We start from the raw sequence: 12500 nt of genomic DNA on the forward strand, positions 1-12500 counted from the left end.
CACCCTCATCGCAACACCCATGGGAGCCTCCGGTCGTCAATAGACCGCCGCACCGGCCTCTGACTGACTCTCAGAATGGACGGAAAGAGCCGGGTAAGCCTTTCAAAAGATTCGACCACGTGCCGAAAACTTTAGACTTCCGTGAGCTCTCCGGCTTGCACCGAGACCCGAAGTCGACGTGCTAAGCACCACGGGACCCCTTTCGCCTGCAGGTCCCGAGCCGCCTTTATTTGCTGTTACGAGCATCGTGTGCCCCATACCTGCGTGACGAGCACCGCAGGGCGGCAGAGCCATCGCACTTGGCCGGGTGGCAGAGGAGGACCAGACTATTCACAGATAGCGGCCCAACGACTCCCAGAGCCGGTCGTGCGGCGCGCGAGGTCTGCTCTCATCACAAGAGGCTTTAGGGAGTGCTCAGGCAAGGGTCAGCCCGCAGCCTTCCTGGCAACACCCAGGGGAACCAGGCCACTCGCGTCTCTCGCCTTCATTTTCGACACGAGCGCCTGCGGAGGGCCACCACCCCCTCCGATTGTCAAGAGACCTCCGCACCGGCCTCTGACTTACTCTCAGAATGGACGGAAAGAGCCGGGTAAGCCTTTGAAAAGATTCGACCACGTGCCGAAAACTTTAGACTTCCGTGAGCTCTCCGGCTTGCACCGAGACCCGAAGTCGACGTGCTTAGCACCACGGGACCCCTTTCGCCTGCAGGTCCCGAGCCGCCTTTTATTTTTGTTACGAGTATCGTGTTCCCCAAACCTGGGTGACGAGCACCGCAGGGCGGCAGAGCCATCGCGCTTGTCCGGGTGGCAGAGGAGGACCAGACTATTCACAAATAGCGGCCCAACGACTCCCAGAGCCGGTCGTGCGGCAGGCGAGGTCTGCTCTCATCACAAGAGGCTTTAGGGAGTGCTCAGGCAACGGTCAGCCCGCAGCCTTCTTGGCAACACCCAAGGGAACCAGGCCACTCGCGTCTCTCGCCTTCATTTTGGACACGAGCGCCTGTGGAGGGACGGCCGGAGTCAACGTGGGGTTTGCCCGCCCTCCAATAGTGTCAAAAGACCGCCGCACAAGTCTCTGACTGACTCTTAGAACAGACAGAAAGAGTTTGTCAAATCTGTCAAAAAATTGACAAAGTGTCAAAAATTCGACTTCCAAGAGCTCTCCGGCATGCACTCATACCTGTCATTAAAGTGCTATGCCCGTGGAACCGTTTTTCGGATGCCTTTCAGAACGGTCCCGCGCCGCCATTTTGTTCTAAAAATCGTGTTCCCATATATCTCCGGGTACCCCGCCAACCTCACTGCGGAAAAACTACAAGTGGCACTGAATGGGTCTGAATTCCAAATTTGACTGCATCGGTCTGGAACTCGGTCCGGTCAAAACCGTTTGGATTTTTCTCGGTCCGGACTTCCGCGACAGACAAAGTTAAAGTTTTCGGGCTGCAGGCACAAAACGACAGCTGGCCATTTGCCGGGCTCAATTCACCCAATTCCTCCGGCACTTCGGAGCACATGTTCGGTGTAAGTTTGCGAATCTTTCCCGATGCTGCAGCATTTTCCTCCGCTGACACTTAGAATATTTTTCACACTTTGCTGAAAATTTTTCTAAGTGTTTTTTTCCAAGTTTTCCTGGTTACTGATTTCTTCTTTTTAAACATTTTTCTAAGTTTTTCTGGTTACTGATTTCTTCTTTTTAAACATTTTTCGCAGTTTGTCTGGTTACTGATTTCTTCTTTTTAAACATTTTTCGCCGTTTTTCTGGTTACTGATTTCTTCTTTTTAAACATTTTTCGCCGTTTTTCTGGTTACTGATTTCTTCTTTTTAAACATTTTTCTAAGTTTTTCTGGTTACTCATTTCTTCTTTTTAAACATTTTTCTAAGTTTTTCTGGTTACTGATTTCTTCTTTTTAAACATTTTTCTAAGTTTTTCTGGTTACTCATTTCTTCTTTTTAAACATTTTTCTAAGTTTTTCTGGTTACTCACTTCTTCTTTTTAAACATTTTTCGCCGTTTTTCTGGTTACTGATTTCTTCTTTTTAAACATTTTTCTAAGTTTTTCTGGTTACTCATTTCTTCTTTTTAAACATTTTTCTAAGTTTTTCTGGTTACTCATTTCTTCTTTTTAAACATTTTTCTAAGTTTTTCTGGTTACTGATTTCTTCTTTTTAAACATTTTTCTAAGTTTTTCTGGTTACTGATTTCTTCTTTTTAAACATTTTTCTAAGTTTTCCTGGTTACTCATTTCTTCTTTTTAAACATTTTTCTAAGTTTTCCTGGTTACTCATTTCTTCTTTTTAAACATTTTTCTAAGTTTTCCTGGTTACTGATTTCTTCTTTTTAAACATTTTTCGCAGTTTTTCTGGTTACTGATTTCTTCTTTTTAAACATTTTTTCGCAGTTTGTCTGGTTACTGATTTCTTCTTTTTAAACATTTTTCGCCGTTTTTCTGGTTACTGATTTCTTCTTTTTAAACATTTTTCGCCGTTTTTCTGGTTACTGATTTCTTCTTTTTAAGCATTTTTCTAAGTTTTTCTGGTTACTCATTTCTTCTTTTTAAACATTTTTCTAAGTTTTTCTGGTTACTGATTTCTTCTTTTTAAACATTTTTCTAAGTTTTTCTGGTTACTCATTTCTTCTTTTTAAACATTTTTCTAAGTTTTTCTGGTTACTCACTTCTTCTTTTTAAACATTTTTCTAAGTTTTTCTGGTTACTGATTTCTTCTTTTTAAACATTTTTCGCCGTTTTTCTGGTTACTGATTTCTTCTTTTTAAACATTTTTCTAAGTTTTTCTGGTTACTCATTTCTTCTTTTTAAACATTTTTCTAAGTTTTTCTGGTTACTGATTTCTTCTTTTTAAACATTTTTCTAAGTTTTCCTGGTTACTGATTTCTTCTTTTTAAACATTTTTCGCAGTTTTTCTGGTTACTGATTTCTTCTTTTTAAACATTTTTCTAAGTTTTCCTGGTTACTGATTTCTTCTTTTTAAACATTTTTCGCAGTTTTTCTGGTTACTGATTTCTTCTTTTTAAACATTTTTCTAAGTTTTTCTGGTTACTGATTTCTTCTTTTTAAACATTTTTCTAAGTTTTTCTGGTTACTCACTTCTTCTTTTTAAACATTTTTCTAAGTTTTCCTGGTTACTGATTTCTTCTTTTTAAACATTTTTCGCAGTTTGTCTGGTTACTGATTTCTTCTTTTTAAACATTTTTCGCAGTTTTTCTGGTTACTGATTTCTTCTTTTTAAACATTTTTCTAAGTTTTTCTGGTTACTCACTTCTTCTTTTATAACATTTTTCTAAGTTTTCCTGGTTACTGATTTCTTCTTTTTAAACATTTTTCTAAGTTTTCCTGGTTACTGATTTCTTCTTTTTAAACATTTTTCTAAGTTTTCCTGGTTACTGATTTCTTCTTTTTAAACATTTTTCTAAGTTTTTCTGGTTACTCATTTCTTCTTTTTAAACATTTTTCGCAGTTTTTCTGGTTACTGATTTCTTCTTTTTAAACATTTTCCTAAGTTTTCCTGGTTACTGATTTCTTCTTTTTAAACATTTTTCTAAGTTTTCCTGGTTACTCATTTCTTCTTTTTGATCATTTTTCTAAGTTTTCCTGGTTACTGATTTCTTCGTTTTGAACATTTTTCTAAGTTTTCCTGGTTACTCACTTCTTCTTTTCAAACATTTTTCTTCGTTTTTCTGTTTACTCATTTAGCACTTTCAGGCACTTTCCCATCATTTCCTCGTTCCCGATTTCACCCTTTAAAACGCTTTCGGGCATTTCCCTAAGTTTTGCGGTTCACTCGTTTGGGACTCACTGACACCTTCTCTAGCTTCCCTGCTCACTTTTTTCGTACTGTTGAGAAAATTCGAACCCTTTCCTTAACTATGCCGGTTACTGACTTCACCGCTTCAGACCCTTGTCCCCGTAATGAAAGATACCATTTCCCACCGTGGGAAATGCACGAAAATCGGACTGAACACGGGGGAGGCTCCCCCCTCGAAGGCGAGACCGTCGGCAGAACCGCCGGGTCAAACCCGGCCGAGCTACCCGGCTTACAAGTCTCAAAGTCGGTATGAGCAGTCACGTCCACCCCCATTCCCTTTTGGACCACTTCCCACGGTTCCAAATGCATGAAAATCGGCCTGTACACGGGGGAGGCACCCGCCTCGAAGACGAGACCGTCGGCAGAACCGCCGGGTCAAACCCGGCTGAGCTACCCGGCTCGGAAGCGCCAAAGTCGGGTTGAGCAGTCACATTCACTCCCATCGACGTTTGGACCACTTCCCACGGTTCGAAATGCACGGAAATCGGCCTGTACACGGGGGAGGCACCCGCCTCGAAGAGGAGACTGTCGGCAGAACCGCCGGGTCAAACCCGGCTGTGCTAACCGGCTCGGAAGCGCCAAAGTCGGGTTGAGCAGTCACATTCACTCCCATCCCCTTTTGGGCAACTTCCCACGGTTGGAAATGCATGGAAATCGGACTGAACACGGGGGAGGCTCCCCCCTCGAAGGCGAGACCGTCGGCAGAACCGCAGGATCAAACCCGGCTGAGCTACCCGGCTTACAAGTCTCAAAGTCGGTATGAGCAGACACGTCCACCCCCATTCCCTTTTGGACCACTTCCCACGGTTCGAAATGCATGAAAATCGGCCTGTATACGGGGGAGGCACCCGCCTCGAAGACGAGACCGTCGGCAGACCCGCCGGGTCAAACCCGGCTGAGCTACCCGGCTCGGAAGCGCCAAAGTCGGGTTGAGCAGTCACATTCACTCCCATCCCCTTTTGGACCACTTCCCACGGTTCGAAATGCACGAAAATCGGCCTGTACACGGGGGAGGCACCCGCCTCGAAGACGAGACCGTCGGCAGAACCGCCGGAACAAACCCGGCTGAGCTACCCGGCTTACAAGTCTCAAAGTCGGTATGAGCAGACACGTCCACCCCCATTCCCTTTTGGACCACTTCCCACGGTTCGAAATGCATGAAAATCGGCCTGTATACGGGGGAGGCACCCGCCTCGAAGACGAGACCGTCGGCAGACCCGCCGGGTCAAACCCGGCTGAGCTACCCGGCTCGGAAGCGCCAAAGTCGGGTTGAGCAGTCACATTCACTCCCATCCCCTTTTGAACCTCTTCCCACCGTTGGAAATGCACGAAAATCGGCCTGTACACGGGGGAGGCTCCCCCCTCGAAGGCGAGACCGTCGGCAGAACCGCCGGGTCAAACCCGGCTGAGCTACCCGGCTTACAAGTCTCGAAGTCGGGTTGAGCAGTCACATTCACTCCCATCGACTTTTGGGCAACTTCCCACCGTTGCAAATGCATGAAAATCGGCCTGTACACGGGGGAGGCACCCGCCTCGAAGTCGAGACCGTCGGCAGAACCGCCGGGTCCAACCCGGCTGAGCTACCCGGCTTACAAGTCTCAAAGCCGGGTTGGGCAGTCACGTTCACCCCCATTCCCTTTTGGATCACTTCCCACGGTTCGAAATGCACGAAAACCGGCCTGTACACGGGGGAGGGTCCGCCCTCGAAGGCGAGACCGTCGGCAGAACCGCCGGGTCAAACCTGGCTGAGCTACCCGGCTTACAAGTCTCAAAGTCGGGTTGAGCAGTCACGTTCACTCCCATCGACTTTTAGACCACTTCCCACGGTTCGAAATGCACGAAAATCGGCCTGTACACGGGGGAGGCACCCGCCTCGAAGACGAGACCGTCGGCAGAACCGCCGGGTCAAACCCGGCCGAGCTACCCGGGTTAGAAGCCTCAGAGTCGGGTTGAGCAGTCACGTTCACTCCCATCGACTTTTAGACCACTTCCCACGGTTGGAAATGCACGAAAATCGGCCTGTACACGGGGGTGGCATCCGCCTCGAAGACGAGACCGTCGGCAGAACCGCCGGGTCAAACCCGGCTGAGCTACCCGGCTTACAAGTCTCAAAGTCGGGTTGAGCAGTCACATTCACTCCCATCGACTTTTGGGCAACTTCCCACGGTTCGAAATGCACAAGATTCGGCCTGAACACGGGGGACGCTCCCCCCTCGAAGGCGAGACCGTCGGCAGACCCGCCGGGTCAAACCCGGCTGAGCTACCCGGCTCGGAAGCGCCAAAGTCGGTATGAGCAGTCACGTTCACTCCCATCCCCTTTTGGACCGCTTCCCACGGTACGAAATGCATGAAAATCGGCCTGTACACGGGGGAGGCACCCGCCTCGAAGACGAGACCGTCGGCAGAACCGCCGGGTCAAACCCGGCTGAGCTACCCGGCTTACAAGTCTCAAAGTCGGGTTGAGCAGTCACATTCACTCCCATCGACTTTTGGGCAACTTCCCACGGTTCGAAATGCACAAAATTCGGCCTGAACACGGGGGACGCTCCCCCCTCGAAGGCGAGACCGTCGGCAGAACCGCCGGGTCAAACCCGGCTGAGCTACCCGGCTTAAAAGTCTCAAAGTCGGTATGAGCAGTCACATTCACCCCCATTCCCTTTTGGACCACTTCCCACGGTTGGAAATGCATGAAAATCGGCCTGGACACGGGGGAGGCTCCCCCCTCGATGACGAGACCGTCGGCAGAACCGCCGGAACAAACCCGGCTGAGCTACCCGGCTTACAAGTCTCAAAGTCGGTATGAGCAGACACGTCCACCCCCATTCCCTTTTGGACCACTTCCCACCGTTGGAAATGCACGAAAATCGGCCTGTACACGGGGGAGGCACCGGCCTCGAAGACGAGACCGTCGGCAGAACCGCCGGATCAAACCCGGCCGAGCTACCCGGGTTAGAAGCCTCAGAGTCGGGTTGAGCAGTCACATTCACTCCCATCCCCTTTTGAACCTCTTCCCACCGTTGGAAATGCACGAAAATCGGCCTGTACACGGGGGAGGCTCCCCCCTCGAAGGCGAGACCGTCGGCAGAACCGCCGGGTCAAACCCGGCTGAGCTACCCGGCTTAAAAGTCTCAAAGTCGGGTTGAGCAGTCACATTCACTCCCATCGACTTTTGGGCAACTTCCCACCGTTGCAAATGCATGAAAATCGGCCTGTACACGGGGGAGGCTCCGCCCTCGAAGGCGAGACCGACGGCAGAACCGCCGGGTCAAACCCGGCCGGGCTACCCGGGTTAGAAGCCTCAGAGTCGGGTTGAGCAGTCGCATTCACCCCCATCCCCTTTTGAACCTCTTCCCACCGTTGGAAATGCACGAAAATCGGCCTGTACACGGGGGAGGCACCGGCCTCGAAGACGAGACCGTCGGCAGAACCGCCGGATCAAACCCGGCCGAGCTACCCGGGTTAGAAGCCTCAGAGTCGGGTTGAGCAGTCACATTCACTCCCATCCCCTTTTGAACCTCTTCCCACCGTTGGAAATGCACGGAAATCGGCCTGTACACGGGGGAGGCTCCCCCCTCGAAGGCGAGACCGTCGGCAGAACCGCCGGGTCAAACCCGGCTGAGCTACCCGGCTTACAAGTCTCAAAGTCGGTATGAGCAGACACGTCCACCCCCATTCCCTTTTGGACCACTTCCCACCGTTGGAAATGCACGAAAATCGGCCTGTACACGGGGGAGGCACCGGCCTCGAAGACGAGACCGTCGGCAGAACCGCCGGATCAAACCCGGCCGAGCTACCCGGGTTAGAAGCCTCAGAGTCGGGTTGAGCAGTCACATTCACTCCCATCCCCTTTTGAACCTCTTCCCACCGTTGGAAATGCACGAAAATCGGCCTGTACACGGGGGAGGCTCCCCCCTCGAAGGCGAGACCGTCGGCAGAACCGCCGGGTCAAACCCGGCTGAGCTACCCGGCTTAAAAGTCTCAAAGTCGGGTTGAGCAGTCACATTCACTCCCATCGACTTTTGGGCAACTTCCCACCGTTGCAAATGCATGAAAATCGGCCTGTACACGGGGGAGGCTCCGCCCTCGAAGGCGAGACCGACGGCAGAACCGCCGGGTCAAACCCGGCCGGGCTACCCGGCTCGGAAGCGCCAAAGTCGGGTTGAGCAGTCACATTCACCCCCATCCCCTTTTGGGCCACTTCCCACGGTTCGAAATGCATGAAAATCGGCCTGTACACGGGGGACGCTCCCCCCTCGAAGGCGAGGCAGTCGGCAGAACCGCCGGGTCAAACCCGGCTGAGCTACCCGGGTTAGATGCCTCAAAGTCGGGTCCCCCCCCCCCCCCCCCCCCCCCACCCCCCCCCCCCCCCCCCCCCACCCCCAACCCCCCCCCCCCCACCCCCCAGCCCCCCCCCCCCCCCCCCCCCCCCCCCCCCCCCACCCCCCCCCCCCCCCCCCACCCCCCTCCCCCCCCCCCCCCCCCTCCCCCCCCCCCCCCCCCCCCCCCCTCCCCCCCCCCCCCCCCCCCCCCCCCCCCCCCCCCCCCCCCTCCACCCCCCCCCCCCCCCCCCCCCCCCCCCCACCCCACCCCCCCTCGAAGGCGAGACCGTCGCCAGAACCGCCGGGTCAAATCCGGCTGAGCTACCCGCGTTACAGGTCTCAAAGTCGGGTTGAGCAGTCACGTTCACCCCCCATCCCCTTTCGGACCCCTTCCCACGGTTGGAAATGCATGAAAATCGGCCTGTACACGGTGGGCGCTCCCCCCTCGAAGGTGAGACCTTCGGCAGAACCGCCGGGTCAAATCCGGCCGAGCTACCCGCGTTAGAGGTCTCAATGTCGGCTTCAGCAGTCACATTCAATCCCATTCCCGTTTGGACCTCTTCCCGCCGATGGAAATGCACAAAATTCGGCCTGAACACGCGGGACGCTCCCCCCTCGAAGGTGAGACCTTCGGCAGAACCGCCGGGTCAAATCCGGCCGAGCTACCCGCGTTAGAGGTCTCAATGTCGGCTTCAGCAGTCACATTCAATCCCATTCCCGTTTGGACCTCTTCCCGCCGATGGAAATGCACAAAATTCGGCCTGAACACGCGGGACGCTCCCCCCTCGAAGGCGAGACCGTCGCCAGAACCGCCGGGTCAAATCCGGCTGAGCTACCCGCGTTACAGGTCTCAAAGTCGGGTTGAGCAGTCACGTTCACCCCCATCCCCTTTCGGACCCCTTCCCACGGTTGGAAATGCATGAAAATCGGCCTGTACACGGTGGGCGCTCCCCCCTCGAAGGTGAGACCTTCGGCAGAACCGCCGGGTCAAATCCGGCCGAGCTACCCGCGTTAGAGGTCTCAATGTCGGCTTCAGCAGTCACATTCAATCCCATTCCCGTTTGGACCTCTTCCCGCCGATGGAAATGCACAAAATTCGGCCTGAACACGCGGGACGCTCCCCCCTCGAAGGTGAGACCTTCGGCAGAACCGCCGGGTCAAATCCGGCCGAGCTACCCGCGTTAGAGGTCTCAATGTCGGCTTCAGCAGTCACATTCAATCCCATTCCCGTTTGGACCTCTTCCCGCCGATGGAAATGCACAAAATTCGGCCTGAACACGCGGGACGCTCCCCCCTCGAAGGCGAGACCGTCGCCAGAACCGCCGGGTCAAATCCGGCTGAGCTACCCGCGTTAGAGGTCTCAAAGTCGGGTTGAGCAGTCACGTTCACCCCCATCCCCTTTCGGACCCCTTCCCACGGTTGGAAATGCATGAAAATCGGCCTGTACACGGTGGGCGCTCCCCCCTCGAAGCTGAGACCTTCGGCAGAACCGCCGGGTCAAATCCGGCCGAGCTACCCGCGTTAGAGGTCTCAATGTCGGCTTCAGCAGTCACATTCAATCCCATTCCCGTTTGGACCTCTTCCCGCCGATGGAAATGCACAAAACTCGGCCTGAACACGCGGGACGCTCCCCCCTCGAAGGTGAGACCTTCGGCAGAACCGCCGGGTCAAATCCGGCCGAGCTACCCGCGTTAGAGGTCTCAATGTCGGCTTCAGCAGTCACATTCAATCCCATTCCCGTTTGGACCTCTTCCCGCCGATGGAAATGCACAAAATTCGGCCTGAACACGCGGGACGCTCCCCCCTCGAAGGCGAGACCGTCGCCAGAACCGCCGGGTCAAATCCGGCCGAGCTACCCGCGTTAGAGGTCTCAATGTCGGCTTCAGCAGTCACATTCAATCCCATTCCCTTTTGGAACACTTCCCGCCGTTAACAATGCACGATATTCGGCCTGAACACGCGGGACGCTCCCCCCTCGAAGGTGAGACCTTCGGCAGAACCGCCGGGTCAAATCCTGCCGAGCTACCCGCGTTAGAGGTCTCAATGTCGGCTTCAGCAGTCACATTCAATCCCATTCCCGTTTGGACCTCTTCCCGCCGATGGAAATGCACAAAATTCGGCCTGAACACGCGGGACGCTCCCCCCTCGAAGGCGAGACCGTCGCCAGAACCGCCGGGTCAAATCCGGCCGAGCTACCCGCGTTAGAGGTCTCAATGTCGGCTTCAGCAGTCACATTCAATCCCATTCACGTTTGGAACACTTCCCGCCGTTAACAATGCACGATATTCGGCCTGAACACGCGGGACGCTCCCCCCTCGAAGGTGAGACCTTCGGCAGAACCGCCGGGTCAAATCCTGCCGAGCTACCCGCGTTAGAGGTCTCAATGTCGGCTTCAGCAGTCACATTCAATCCCATTCCCGTTTGGACCTCTTCCCGCCGATGGAAATGCACAAAATTCGGCCTGAACACGCGGGGCGCTCCCCCCTCGAAGGCGAGACCGTCGCCAGAACCGCCGGGTCAAATCCGGCTGAGCTACCCGCGTTACAGGTCTCAAAGTCGGCTTCAGCAGTCACATTCAATCCCATTCCCTTTTGGAACACTTCCCGCCGTTAACAATGCACGATATTCGGACTGAACACGGGGGCCGGTCCGCCCTCGAAGTCAACACCGTCCGCAGAACCGCCGGGGCAAATCCGGCTGAGCTACCCCGCCCCCGAACACTCAAAGTCCCTCTGAAGCCTTGCATTCGCCTCCTTGGAAAATTGACGTCAAACATTACCAAAATCGGGGGCACGAGCACTAAAGCTAAGTCTCACCCTTTCCCTATCCCTAACCAGGAACCGAACGCCCACCCTCAGCCTCACACCAACGCCGGTGCCACTCCAGACAGACACACCCTTCAAAACCACACCCATCCGGCCATGCAACTCAAAAAGGGTCCAAATTCAGAAACACCCCCTTCAAAAGGCACTCCATCCTCGGCCACACCACCGGGACATGCTCCCCTCGGCGATAATTAAGCCCCCACCACTATTTGAAGCCAACCGCAGCCGCAACTCGAACGGAGAAATCAGTAACCAATTCAAAAATGCGCTTGGTTACTGATTTCTACTGAGCCGAAAAAATTCTAAGTGTCGGTGGTTACTGATTTATACCAACCCGAAAAAATTCTAAGTGTCAGTGGTTACTGATTTATACCAACCCGAAAATATTCTAAGTGTCAGTGGTTACTGATTTATACCAACCCGAAAAAATTCTAAGTGTCAGTGGTTACTGATTTATACCAAGTCGAAAAAATTCTAAGTGTCAGTGGTTACTGATTTATACCAACCCGAAAATATTCTAAGTGTCAGTGGTTACTGATTTATACCAACTCGAAAAAATTCTAAGTGTCAGTGGTTACTGATTTATACCGACCCGAAAAAATTCTAAGTGTCAGTGGTTACTGATTTATACCAACTCGAAAATATTCTAAGTGTCGGTGGTTACTGATTTATACCAACCCGAAAAAATTCTAAGTGTCAGTGGTTACTGATTTATACCAACTCGAAAAAATTCTAAGTGTCGGTGGTTACTGATTTATACCAACTCGAAAATATTCTAAGTGTCGGTGGTTACTGATTTATACCTACCCGAAAATATTCTAAGTGTCAGTGGTTACTGATTTATACCAAGTCGAAAATATTCTAAGTGTCAGTGGTTACTGATTTATACCAACTCGAAAAAATTCTAAGTGTCAGTGGTTACTGATTTATACCAACTCGAAAATATTCTAAGTGTCGGTGGTTACTGATTTATACCAACCCGAAAATATTCTAAGTGTCAGTGGTTACTGATTTATACCAACTCGAAAAAATTCTAAGTGTCGGTGGTTACTGATTTATACCAACTCGAAAATATTCTAAGTGTCGGTGGTTACTGATTTATACCAACCCGAAAATATTCTAAGTGTCAGTGGTTACTGATTTATACCAAGTCGAAAATATTCTAAGTGTCAGTGGTTACTGATTTATACCAACTCGAAAATATTCTAAGTGTCGGTGGTTACTGATTTATACCAACCCGAAAATATTCTAAGTGTCAGTGGTTACTGATTTATACCAACTCGAAAAAATTCTAAGTGTCAGTGGTTACTGATTTATACCAACTCGAAAATATTCTAAGTGTCGGTGGTTACTGATTTATACCAACCCGAAAATATTCTAAGTGTCAGTGGTTACTGATTTGTACCGACCCGAAAAAATTCTAAGTGTCAGTGGTTACTGATTTATACCAACCCGAAAATATTCTAAGTGTCGGTGGTTACTGATTTATACCAACCCGAAAATATTCTAAGTGTCAGTGGTTACTGATTTATACC

This window comes from Chiloscyllium punctatum, unplaced genomic scaffold (genome assembly GCF_047496795.1).
Source record: "Chiloscyllium punctatum isolate Juve2018m unplaced genomic scaffold, sChiPun1.3 scaffold_1772, whole genome shotgun sequence".
Taxonomy (NCBI): Eukaryota; Metazoa; Chordata; class Chondrichthyes; order Orectolobiformes; family Hemiscylliidae; genus Chiloscyllium; species Chiloscyllium punctatum.